The sequence below is a fragment of the Staurois parvus genome, unplaced genomic scaffold, assembly GCF_062004578.1.
Source record: "Staurois parvus isolate SC_StPar_1 unplaced genomic scaffold, SC_StPar_1.0 ptg001352l, whole genome shotgun sequence".
Taxonomy (NCBI): domain Eukaryota; kingdom Metazoa; phylum Chordata; class Amphibia; order Anura; family Ranidae; genus Staurois; species Staurois parvus.
Window position 1 is genome coordinate 559,284 of NW_028319148.1, and position 14,040 is coordinate 573,323.

Consider the following 14,040-nt stretch of genomic DNA (forward strand, 5'->3'; position numbering starts at 1 on the left):
CCCATGTATTGAAACCATTACATGTCCAGCAGTAGGCTATGTGCTCTGAATGGGAAAAATTGCAGTGTTTCTGTAGCCTCCCTAGCGGTCTGATTATGTCCATATTTCTGTGCTCAAAGCGGTACATTTTTTGCATGGAAATATGTTGTTTTTTTATTGTAGGCTGTAATTCTTAGGAATAACTCACTGAAATCTGTCCGAACAAGAGTCTAGTAAACATCCCGGGTATAATCAAATTTGAAACACGAAATCATAAATTATAATTTAATAAATAATCATAAAAAATAATAATATAATAATAATACATTTAATTCAATAATATAATTGAACCAAAAACACTGAAATGTGAAATAGAGCGCCAAGTTTGCACATCGCTGAGCAAAGTCGCAGAATCGTTTTCAGTGTCTGTTGAGGAATTTCCCCCACGAATCATTATCACTCAATTCTGCAAGTGGTTCTGATTTACTATCGCTGTTCTCTAGCCGGTCTAAAACCGCTTTTGACGTAAAGGGACGCTTTTTGGACGCCATGGACGTTTCTCAGTTTCCAGGCAGAAAGAACAGTAAAAATACAGGCAGGGCGCCGGACAAAGCACTCGGGACAAAATATATGTGAAAAGGTTTGATACAGTAATATAATACTATCAGATTTTAGTGAATTTAGTGAATGTCACTTTTAAAATTTTCAAATTTCCCGCCAGTTCCGTCCCCCGTAGGGACTCCTGACGTCTCAGGGAACGAAACCCGGAACATGGATGCCGGCATCGGCCGGAGGACATTGCCGGGGACACTGCAGGGGGGACATCGCGGGAGTGCACGACAAGGTAAGTGAAGAAGAGATCCCAGAGCAAAGCTGCAGGGTATTCCCAAGTGTAGCTCGGGGTTACTGCTTGTGGTGCTGAAACTTTACCCCGAGCTACACTCGGGAATACCACCAGGGAGGTTAAAAATGACCTGAAATGTACAATCTGTCAGGCTCCGCCCAACGGGATCTCTAGTGGTCCACGGCACGGGGTTTCCCAGGACGCGGAGTCTAAGTCCCAGTCTGCCTTTTCACCAGGGCCCCTGATGGTGGGGATGGACTTGGTGCAAGACTGAAACCAGGTCGCGTCCCTGGGCACCCCCAGGCGGTGGCAGAGGGGTCCCGCTGAGGGTATGTGCCCGGGTTGAGCCTGCTGTGAAGGGGACGACAGATCCCGATCCGAGCTGGATGGATGGGATGACAGATTCCGATCCGAGCTGGATGGATGGGATGACAGATCCCGATCCGAGCTGGATGGATGGGATGACAGATCCCGATCCGAGCGGGATGGATGGGCAACTATCAGGAGTAGGCGAGGTCAGACTAGCCGGGTCGGTATTGTGCGGGCAGCGTGGTACAGGGGGAGTAAGCGGAGAATGGTCGGGGTCACAAGCCAGGTTCAGCAGGTAGCAGGCAACGCGGTACAGAGGGTCAGGCAGAAGGATGGTCAGGGACGAGCCGGGGTCAGAGCAGGAGAGGGTCAGCATAAACAGAACAGGCAGAGTTTGGCAACAAGGAAGCGTACTTACAGGACAGGAACAAGACCTTGCGGCAACCTGGAGATGCACAGGGCAGCTTTAAATAGAGCGCCCTGTTCTCCCATTGGTGCGGCCGCGATCGCTACTGCGCATGCGCGGCCGCCGCCGCGATCGCCGGCTGGGTCGGATCGGCCGTCTGCGCATGCGCGCACCGCCGAGGACCCGGGATCCCTGACACAATCTATCGCAATAAGGCAGGCAGAGGCCAAAGGAATAGTCAAAAGTATCACCTGTGGTCTCCCTGCAGCTACTATTGACATACCATGCTTTGTACTACACTGTGTCTTTGTGTGAGATGGCCATCTTAGTAGAGGCAGAATTTTGCTTCCTCATAGCAGAACTTCTCCCAGTTACTGGTGAACTGATGACTGGCGGGGTAATGAAGAAGAAGCAACAGGGGAGGTAAAAAAAAGTACAGATCTGTAAAATGACTAAAGCAGAAGCAGGGATATGCTTGCAGTGCAGGTCCTCAGGTACATCTTTCTCTCCAGCAAAGAGAACAGTGGTGATATCACCAAATCTCACTCCAAATCTGGTGAAAGTCTCAGCAGAGCCTTAGATTATCTCAAACTGCAATATATAGCAGAAGAAGGCACAGAAGCACTTAGACACAGGAAGTGCACTACTATTTTTCAGGAGAAACTTTTGGCAAAATGTAAATTTTTCAGTGTACTGCTTGGACAGAGTGTGTGGGGGGGGGGGGGGAATGGCAGTTTTTTGTACTGTTTAATTGCTGGTCGAGGGGGCACACTGGACACCCTAGCTGCCATTGTGCTACATGCTGGGTGTCCAGTGCGCTCCTGTACCTTTACGGAGGGGTGGGCTCCCTCAGGTCCATTTGACTTGGTCTATCCATTAAATACATGTGCCTCTACTATGAGGGCTCTTAAATTTGTAGAGTTAGGAACTACAGAATATTGGGGTGCCATGACGAGACTCTGTAGTTTACGCATGTATTTGTAAATGTGTGCTAACTAAACCCCTGTTGTTAACACATACTGCTAGACAGGTAAATTCAGTGTGTTTGTGGGCTGGCTGCAACTTAGAGCTGGGAATTTTTCTGTTTTGTTGTTTGACATGCGTCGCCCGTCCATGTGCTCCTTGCTGTGAAGGCCAGTTATAGACAGCCAGTGACCATTTTTTGTACATAGGCAGATCAAACCTGAGATAGGTTTTATCCTCCAGAAGTCCTCTGAAAGACTGAGAATGGGCAGCTTATTCACTGGGGTATTTAAATCGCCTTCTACTGGACTGCAGTCGAGGACCAGCTTAAAAAAAAATTCCCATTTTTGGATAACGAGGGCAAGAATTTGAACTTCAGTATATTATTTTTTTCATCAATACAAAAGAATCAGCACATCAAAGTAATTACTGGAGTTCCATGAACCGAATGCAATATGAGTAACATGCAATTGCTATTTTGCACCAGTTGTTTTGCTCTTTTATCAATTCACCATACATGGTGAACTCTGTGTATACTGAGACTTTGGGGGCCCCAAGAGGACCTTGTTACATGACTGACAATAATGTTGATATACAGTACTAAGGAGTAGAACATGTTCACATTGAAACTTATATTGGCAAACTGAAAATTCATTTTTCAAAGAATACTCAATCTTGTGCAAAAAAAAAAAAATAACAAGATTTTTGCTCTCCAGATTAATGAAATTGCCAGGGATGCTTGTAAATGGGTCCAAGTACAGGAAGGTAATGATCCTGGAAAAGTATGTCTTCTAAGGACCTGTCACGGGAGGCACTGGTGTTGGGTAGAAAATACAGGTATCTTGAGATGTCTGCACATTCCAGCATTAAACTCAATTATACCAAATTCTGGACAGTTTCCAATTGGCAAGGCTCTGACACTTACTCGTAATATTGAAGGCTGCTGCCATCCACACATTCCTATTGACCCATCACTATGGGCAATGTGGAAATATCTGAACCCAGAAATTCCAAAAGTAATTTATCCTAAACATTAGCTTAACCACCAGGACCAACCCTAAACCTTAACCTAACCTTATGTTTTGTCAACTGAAACACTAACTATACCCTTAATTATAAATCCTCTCCCCAACCCCTAACTTGCAAACCTAACTCCAAATCTATCCAAAACTTGAAAGCTCAACTTAACCTCAATTTTGTAAACTCAAAATTTTAACCTAACACCCTAATTATACATGGGGTAAAGCCAGGGGCGAACTGACCACTTGGGTACTCGAGCACTGCCCGAGGGCCCAGGGTCAGTAGGGGGCCCCATGAGATGCCCCTAGTACAGCAATGGGCAAACTACGGCCAGCGGGCCGTATACGGCCCGGCGGACCTTTTAATCCGGCCCGCGGAGCTAGGCTCCCGCGAGGCTCCTCTCACAGTCCGCCCTGAAGACCGGTGTAGCATGAAAATCTGTCTCCTATGAGGATCTGTCTCCCTCGACGTATCTGCGCATGTGCCGGAGATCGCCGATCGGCTGCTAATGCCTGAAACTGGCACATGCGCAGATACGTCAAGGGGGACAGATCCTCATAGGAGACAGATTTTCATGCTACACCGGAATGGCGCAGGAACACGGCGAGAGGAACGCGCGGAGCAAAGGTAAGTGAACTGACACAGGGGGGACTTGGGGACTTAATATGGGGGATGAATTAATATGGGGAATGAATTACTATATGGGGGATGAATTACTATGGGGGATGAATTACTATGGGGGATGAATTACTATATGGGGGATGAATTACTATGGGGGATGAATTACTATATGGGGGATGAATTACTATGGGGGATGAATTACTATATGGGGGATGAATTACTTTATGGGGGATGAATTACTATAGGGGGGATGAATTACTTTATGGGGGATGAATTACTATAGGGGGGATGAATTACTATAGGGGGGATGAATTACTATATGGGGGATGAATTACTATAGGGGGATGAATTACTATATGGGGGATGAATTACTATGGGGGATGAATTACTATATGGGTGATGAATTACTATAGGGGGGATGAATTACTATAGGGGGGATGAATTACTATATGGGGGATGAATTACTATAGGGGGGATGAATTACTATATGGGGGATGAATTACTATAGGGGGGATGAATTACTATAGGGGTGATGAATTACTATAGGGGGGATGAATTACTATGCTTACTATGGGGGAATATTACTATACTTACTATGGATGACACATACACATCATTCATCTACTCTTGGTCCGGCCCCCGGGTCCAATATATGAACCCATTGCGGCCCTCAAGTCAAAAAGTTTGCCCACCCCTGCCCTAGTACCTTTCATAGGCTTTTTTAAGTGTAGATTTGAGTGTGGGTGAGAACACAGGGGCCCCATGATCCCCTATTGCCCGTGGGCCCCATGAGTTGTCAGTCTGTCCCTGGGTAAAGCCAACAGACTTTTGCCCTCTTTGCACCCTGTTTGGTATGGGGCAAAAAATTAAATACAGAAGCGATATTTCTACCGCTTCTATATATGACAGGCTCTCGCTGTTAAAGCTTAAGTTTACCGAAAATAAATAAATAATCAGCACAAGGGATAATACTTACCTTAAATGTGGTGTGTCCTTGTTTAGCAGAAATCTTCCTCCAGCAATGCCCCCACTCCAGCTGTCATAATCTTCTAATGTGGAGAGGGATACTAGAACTAAGGCAGCTCTGACAGGCACTCATAAAAAATGCCAGACCATGCCTGCTCTTTCTGCCAACCTCCTCCATTCATAGATTCTGGTACTTCTATGAATGAAATGTGATTTATGAATGAAGAAGGGGTGGATGATTGAAAAACGTACCCCTCCATTTGTAGATCCTGTTTCGTTCATGAAACTTCAAAACTTTTTTTTCTAAATGGGTTCCGGATTCTGATAAGCCCCCTTCTAACAGAACCTAACAATCACCAGGCCAAGGTTGTGGGGAGGAGACCCTTGTTCTCATCAACATGGGGATAAACTGCTTTGCCAAGACAGTCCCTGCATCTTTGGACATGACTATATCTCGTCAGTGACATCACTGTGTGCTTCCAGATTTGGATAAGCCCCCTTACCACAGACCCCCAAAACCACCGGGCCACAGTTGTGGGGAAGAGGCCTTTGTCCTCATCAACATGAAGTCAAGATGCTTTGCCATAGGGTATCCCCTCGGTAAGGTCCTCCTCCATGTTGAGGACATGTAGTCTGGTATAGTTTTGGGAAGGAGACCAGCAGGTTGCATGCTAAAATAGAGGTCTGGTGTGGATTTTTAGAGGGGAACCCCACACTTTTTTTACACAGATGTGCCACTTCATAGACAGTGTCAAGGCATTCTCCAACATAGTATTTAATGACGTTTTGTATTTTTAATGTTTCATTTTGCTATAGTTCCTACTCCCTGCCAAACTGAATTTTCAATAATTTTTTGCTTTGCTTTGGTGGTGCCCAACTCCCTGTGCCATTTGTTTAACAATCCCTTTCCTATTAGCCTAAAAAATAGCCAGAACTGATTTCAAGTCTTCCGTTCACATTGCCGTTAATGGAGTTTGGATTCTGCATCGGAGCTTTACACATGATCCCTGAACTATGCTCAAACTGAACCCAAGTGTGCTCAGCTCATCACTAATTTAAAAAAATCCCCTAGACATTTAACCCCTAAACCGAACTCCCTAACTCTCAACCCAAACCCTGAAGTTTAACTAGAATATACACCTTGATGCTAGAGGTAACCCAGCAATGGGCAAACTACGGCCCTCGGGCTGTATACGGCCCGGCGGACCTTTTAATCCGGCCCTTGGAGCGTGATACTGTCAGGATGTGTGTAGGCGGGGCAGCGTGACGAACGTGAGAAGAGCTAGGCTCCTCTCACAGTCCGCCCTGAAGACCGGAACGGCGCGGGAACACGGCGAGAGGAACGCGCGGAGCAAAGTTAAGTGAATGAATTACTATGGGGGATGAATTACTATATGGGGGATTAATTACTATGGGGGAGGAATTACTATGGGGGATGAATTACTATATGGAGGATTAATTACTATGGGGATGAATTACTATGGGGGATGAATTACTATATGGGGGATTAATTACTATGGGGGATGAATTACTATGGGGGATGAATTACTATGGGGGATGAATTACTATATGGGGGATTAATTACTATGCTTACTATGGGGGAATATTACTATACTTACTATGGATGACACATACACATCATTCATCTACTCTTGGTCCGGCCCCCGGGTCCAATATATGAACCCATTGCGGCCCTCAAGTCAAAAAGTTTGCCCACCCCTGGGCTAACCCAAGTTCTTGTTAACACAAACCCTACCGATACCCTATGTATACACACCTGTCCGAGTCCTCAACTCCTAAACCTAACTATAACTGTATCCCTGACCCCATATTAACCCGAATTCTAACTTTTAATCCATGAAATGTTACTGTGCAAAAATTTTTTTAAATTACATACAGTTGTGCTCAAATGTTTGCATACCCATGCAGAATTGGTAATAACAATGTACCATTTTTAAAGAAAACAAGAGTGAGCAGGTAAAACACATTTCTTTTCTTTTTCTTATTTGATTCATATTCAACTGTAGGTCATAAGAGAATGGCACATTCATATAATAAAACATGGCAACAAGTAAGTATGAAATGCCCCCTGTTCAAAAGTCTGCATCTTAGTTCTTATTACTGAGTATTTCCCCTGTAGCATCAATGACAATGTGCAGTCTTTTGTAATGGCTGTCTAGGAGGTCCCAAATTCTTGCAGGTGGTATAGCTGTCCAATTGTCTTGGCAAAATGCCTCCAGATCATGCAAAGTCTTTGGTCGTTATACGAATCGCACGTTTGAGTTTCCCCACAGTGGTCCATTGATATTAAGGTCAGTAGACTGTGATGGCCACTCCAGAACCTTTTTCTGCTGTAACCACTGAAGGGTCAACTTGGCCTTGTGCTTAGGATCATTGTCCTGAGGGAGAGTCCAAGAGCGTCCCATGGGCAGCTTTCGTGCACAAGAATGCAAATTGTCTGCCAGTATTTTCTGATAACATGTTGCATTCATCTTGCCATAAATCTTCACAAGATTCCCCGTGCCTTTAGAGTTAACACACCACCAAAACATTAGTGAACCACCACCATGCTTCACAGTGGGGGTGCTATTCTTGTCGCTATAGGCCTGGTTGTCTCCTCTCCAAAAATAGCATTTATGGTTGTGACCATAAAGCTCTATTTTTGCCTCGTCACTCCAGTAAAAGCTTCTTTCTGGCAACTCAACCATGCAGCTCTTTTTTGATAAAGTATCATCGTATTGTGCTCCTTGAAAAAACCACACCATCTTTTTCCAGAGCAGCCTGTATTTCTCCTGAGGTTACCTATGGGTTTTTCTTTGTATCGCAAACAATTCTTCTGGTAGTTGCGGCTGCAATCTTACTTTGTCTTCCTGACCTTGGCTCGGTATCAAGAGATCCCCGAATTTTCTGCTTTTTAATAAGTGATTACTCAGTACTGATTGGCATATTCAAGGCTTTGGATATCTTTTTATATCCTTTTCCATATTTATAAAGTTCCATTACCTTGTTACACAGGTCTTTTGACAGTTCTTTTCTGCTCCCCATGGCTCAGTGCATCCATGTGAGAGCTAACAAAAACTCACTGACTATCTATACACAGACACTAATTGCAATTTAAAAAGCCACAGATGTGAGAAATGAACCTGTAATTGCAATTTTACCCTGTGTGTGTTTCACCTTATGTGTCTGTACCAAGGCCAAACATTCCAGGGCATGTAAACCTTTGATCAGGGCCATTTGGGTGATTTCTGTTATTATTATAATTTAAAAAGGAGCCATGATCATGGCATGATCAATTATATTTTCAATATCAAAATGTCACAATTTCTGCCAATGTATGCAAGCTTTTGAGCACAACTGTATATGATGCAGTTTGTCACTAGTTTTGTTTTTGAATCCAACCAGTAACATGGTTTTATTACCTGTTAACTTTGTAGTCTTTTACCAAAACTATGTGTCCATCTAAGACATCCCAGTCTACAGTGTGACAACACCAGTGCATGATTTCACTAAAAAAGAGGGGCATAGATATTGGAAGGGGGGGACCTTAACCCCCCCCCCCCCCATCCCCTCAAGAGAAGAGTTTCCAACCATCCCTTATAGCAGCCCTTGAAATTTCCACTTGCCCACTTGAATTGGGCGAGCGGAAATAAGGTGGAGGTGAGCAGTGTCGGGACCAGGGGTGTGTGGGAGGGGCAGCGGTGGGGGCAGCGACAAGCAGCGATCTCCTGTATGGCTTTCAATGAAGCAACTGGAAGCTACGAGAGGGAGAGGAGGAGAATTGACTTCCAGCTGCTTCATTGAAAGCCATACAGGAGATCGCTGCTTGTCATTGCCCCCAGCGCTGCACCGATCATCCCCGAATGTTCCATTTTCTTTCAGGGCCCCCACCTGCTGTGTGCTCCTCAATACCCAGCCCCTCCCTCCATCCTCTGCCCCAATAAGAGATGAGGGGAGAGAGGCTGGATCTGCTCTGCCTCCCCCTATGCCTGCCCATACTCCAGTCCGAGCAGCTTCAGAGGATGTGTGGGTGGGAAATTAAACACAGCAGCTGACAGCTCTGAAGCATCTAACTGAGCATGTGAGTCCAACCTCCCTTCCTCCCACCCACCCCTCCCTCCCTTCCTTCTGAACCCCATCAGAAAAAAAAATTATCTACAGCACTGCTAAAAAATAAACATAATTTTAATCCTAGATTGCAAGCTCCAAGGATCAGGGCCCTCCTAACCCCATTGTATTGAACTGTATTGTTGCTGTATTGTCTCCCGTTATATTCCAGGTTTAGTGAATCAACCCCTGTCTCTCCCTTGCAAAAGAGTCCCTGGTGGATACCGATAGGAGGCAACCGATGATCCTGAGTCCTCATGCACACGGGATGTTTTGATAAGGTTGGTAACGTTAGCTGTGCAAAGTCATGTTAACCACTTCCAGTCCGGACACTTTCCCCCCCTTCCAGTCCGGACACTTTCCCCCCCTTCCAGTCCGGACACTTTCCCCCCCTTCCAGTCCGGACACTTTCCCCCCCTTCCAGTCCGGGCACTTTCCCCCCCTTCAAGTCCGGACACTTTCACCCCCCTCCTGACCAGGGCAATTTTCAGCTTTCAGCGCTATCACACTTTGAATGACAATTGTGCAGTCATGCAACACTGTACCCAAATTAATTTTTTACCATTTTTTTGAGACAGATAAACCTTATTTTGGTGGTATTTATTCACCGCTGGGATTTTAATTTTTTTTGCTATGTAATTGAAAAAGTCCAAAAATTTAGAAAAAAGTGTTTTTTTATAAAATTTTGCAAATAAATAATATTTCATCATAAATCTTTGCCAAAATTTATTCCGTTATCTTTTTAGTAAAAAAAAAATCCAAATTAGTTTATAACCAAAAATTATAATTTTTAAACATTTTTTTACATTTTTGTTTAATTTTTTTATATTATTATTATTATTATTTTTTTACATACTGTCACCCTAGCAGTACAGTGTCACCATGGTGACACTGTACTACTTGTGGGGGGTGATGAAGATTTATTTTTTATTTAAAAGCAATAATTTCTCTTTCTCTCTGTGTGCATTCTTGCAGTCATTGAGAAGTACTGAGTGAGCTGTGATTGGTCACAGCTTGTCACATGGTACAAGGCTGTTGTGAATAGCCTTGTACCATGTGACCTCTGTGATCATTCACAGATTTCACACATAGTAAGCAATGATGTCACAAGTGACATCTTGCTTACTACTTTGCATGTGATCACTGATTGGCCAATCAGTGATCACATGATCGGGACCTCGTACAGAGGTCCCGTCTGACGATCGATCGGTGTTTCACTGTGTCCGGAGGACACAGCGGGCACCGGATCGCGGTGCTGCACGCTCCGAGGGAGCGCACACAAGCAGGGGGCGGGGAGGCCGTTTCTAAACACCCACCCAACCCTGCACTGCCACCGTCCGGCCGTTTATATGCAACGGCCGGTCGGGAAGTGGTTAAAAATGTGAGCTGTTCAGCTTTTTTTTAGAGTTTTTGCATTAGCGTTTAGCGGCATTTTGCCACATTTAGCGGCGTTTTCCCGCGCTTTCCTGCTTTTGAGTTTTTTAGCTTTTTTTTTTTTTACCAAAAAAAACTATTTTTAGTCAAAAAAAGTCCAAAAATGCCAGTTAGCGGTGTTTTACCGCATTTTGCCATGTATTTCAGCGTTAGAGCGTTTTTACAGCTAAAAAACTCCTCTTGAAGCCCTCTAGTTTTGGGTTTTTTTCCAGCCAAAAAATGTCCCAGCCAAAAAGCATTGATTCCAGTCTATGTATGCATGGACACCTAGGATAACATGCTGGGGGGGTTACTAGCTGTAGAAAAAAACATCAAAAGCCAAAAACAGCCCGTGTGCATGAGGACTGAAGCTGAAGTTAGAAGCTGACTGGCTAACACGCAAAGCAGCACCAGATCCTGAGTGCATCAGTTTTAGTAAATCTCTTCATATATATATATATATATATATATATATATATAGATATAGATATAGATATAGATATAATTTTTTTTCTTTTTTTTACATTAGCTATTCTCATACTCCAAATATTACTTTTTGGATTTACATCTACTGGTTCCACAGGTTCCCAGACAAAGGGCTGTCCTCAGTCACCCATATAGACAAAGGCTGGTGATATTGTGGACTGCCTAGATTTGATCTAACTGATCTCTACTGCAGGGATTTTCAGAAGCCACGTGTTTTGTTACATAAGACAACCTAGGTAAGATCTGGCCATGTTATAGGAAGATGAAAGTGTATACCTGCTACCTTTCTGAGAAAGAGGGGTAACTTTTAACTAGAGTCCCAACCCATTGGATAGCCATGATTGCCACGCCAATGAGCTTCAGGCCTTACATTCCTCTTCCTGCAGCTCTATGTATACAAAGGGGGGATGTTTATGACATCATTGACCTAATATGGCCGTGTTCATAGTTACATAGTTCGTCAGTCTGGCTGAAAAAAGACAAAAGTCCATCCAGTTCAACCATAGAAAAAAAAATGATAATCCTACACCCACAGTTGATCCAGAGGAAGGCAAAAAAATTAATATTAGGTCAATTACATCCCAAGCATCTCCACACCTTTGTGTGTGTCAGCTGTGGGACCAGAACCTCCTGCCTGCATCTTTTTGGCCCTGCAATGACAGCTAACTTCCAAGATCAGACAAACTTGGGTTCGGATTGAACCCAAACCCAAATCTGAACTCATCACTATTTTTAACACAAGGTATGTAGGCAAAGAAACACACCCCTGTCTCGCTCCCAAGTACATGGACCATGAAGGATTCATAACCAAAACAATGACTGGCTAAACCCAATAGTGCATTTTTACTGCTTTTCTTTTAAACTGGCTTCTCAAAATACAATATGCAATCATTTAGAGGTTGGATGAATATTGGCGTAGTACAGGGGCGGACTGACCATTTGGAAACTCAGGCACTGCCCGAGGGCCCGGGGTCAGTAGGGGGCCCCATGAGATGCCCCTGGTACCTTTTTCATAGGCTTTTTTGAGTTTGGGCAAGGACACAGGGGCCCCATGATCCCCTATTGCCCGGTGGCCCCATGAGTTGTCAGTCCGCCCCTGGCGTAGTATAATACTTTAGACAGTTATTAAGCACATTTTTAATAGAGATCTGTACATCAGACAAAAAAAGACAGACAACTGAGGTGGAAAAAGGGACAGAGGGATTGAGTTAGGACTAAAGCCGCATAGGCTAAAACACGTCAACTTTTTCTATTTGCAGCTTCTACACTGTGGTCTTTCAATAAATGCAAGAATCAAAAGAGCAGCTATGGCCGGATAGATCCTTTTTCTACTAAGTTTCATGCGCTGCGGCGATCTTCTTGTTCCCTGATAGATGGTGCTTGTGTGTTTTCTCTCTGTTATGGTTTGTACAGCATAGAGTTTGCTTCTGCCTCTATAGAACAAGCTGACCGAAGTATTTCTTTATGGACTTTTGAAGGACTTATATGGACTTTATGGGCATCTAGATACTCTTAGGTTTTGTTTTTCCTGCACCACACTTTTTTTTGTTTGTCATTATTAGGACAAGGCGAGGGGCATATTTTGGTATTAAATAATATAGTTACTTTTGACTTACTAATATATGCTGCATGCAACAAATAATTTTGTACTCATCCATATACCAGTCTGTGGGCCCATTCACACACCTGCATGTAACAGTGAAAATGTTCCACTGTGTATAGCAGTGTAAAAAAAAAAAAAAAACAGGTCACCGTTTTCCACATGGAAGAAAAATACATTTCAAATATATTTTAAAAATATTCTTCCCAAATATATTGCCATATATTTGAAATACTACAATTTTGGCCATATTCAATATATTTTTTAAAAAAATAATATATATATATATATACAGTGGGGATCGAAAGTTTGGGCACCCCAGCTAAAAATTTGTATTAATGTGCATAAAGAAGCCAAGGAAAGATGGAAAAATCTCCAAAAGGCATCAAATTACAGATTAGACATTCTTATAATATGTCAACAAAAGTTAGATTTTATTTCCATCATTTGCACTTTCAAAATAACAGAAAACAAAAAAATGGCGTCTGCAAAAGTTCGGGCACCCTGCAGAATTTATAGCATGCACTGCCCTCTTCGCAAAGCTGAGACCTGCCAGTGTCATGGATTGTTCTCAATCATTGTCCGGGAAGACCAGGTGATGTCAATCTCAAAGGTTTTAAATGCCCAGACTCATCTGACCTTGCCCCAACAATCAGCACCATGGGTTCTTCTAAGCAGTTGTCTAGAAAACTGAAACTGAAAATAGTTGACGTTCACAAAGCTGGAGAAGGCTATAAGAAGATAGCAAAGCGTTTTCAGATGTCAATATCCTCTGTTCGGAATGTAAATAAGAAATGGCAGTCATCAGGAACAGTGGAAGTTAAAGCAAGATCTGGAAGACCAAGAAAAATATCAGACAGAACAGCTCGCAGGATTGTGAGAAAAACAATTCAAAACCCACGTTTGACTGCACGATCCCTCCAGAAAGATCTGGCAGACACTGGAGTTGTGGTACACTATTCCACTATAAAGAGATACTTGTACAAATATGGTCTTCATGGAAGAGTCATCAGAAGAAAACCTCTTCTACGTCCTCACCACAAAAATCATCGTTTGAACTTTGCAAATGATCATATAGACAAGCCTGATGCATTTTGGAAACAAGTTCAGTGGACCGATGAGGTTAAAATTGAACTTTTTGGCCGGAATGAGCAAAGGTACGTTTGGAGAAGAAGGGGCACAGAATTTAATGAAAAGAACCTCTGTCCAACTGTTAAGCATGGGGTTGGATCAATCATGCTTTGGGGTTGTGTTGCAGCCAGTGGCACAGGGAACATCTCACGAGTAGAGGGAAAAATGATTCAATAAAATTTCAGCAAATTTTGG

At 43.5% G+C, this 14,040-nt stretch overlaps 1 protein-coding gene across 1 annotated transcript in view; it reads right to left on the minus strand.

Moving 5' to 3' along the window:
* LOC149436659 (retinal guanylyl cyclase 1-like) overlaps positions 1-14,040 on the minus strand; it is a 144,171-nt gene that overhangs the window by 79,879 nt on the left and 50,252 nt on the right. The gene's annotated exons all lie outside the window — the stretch shown is intronic.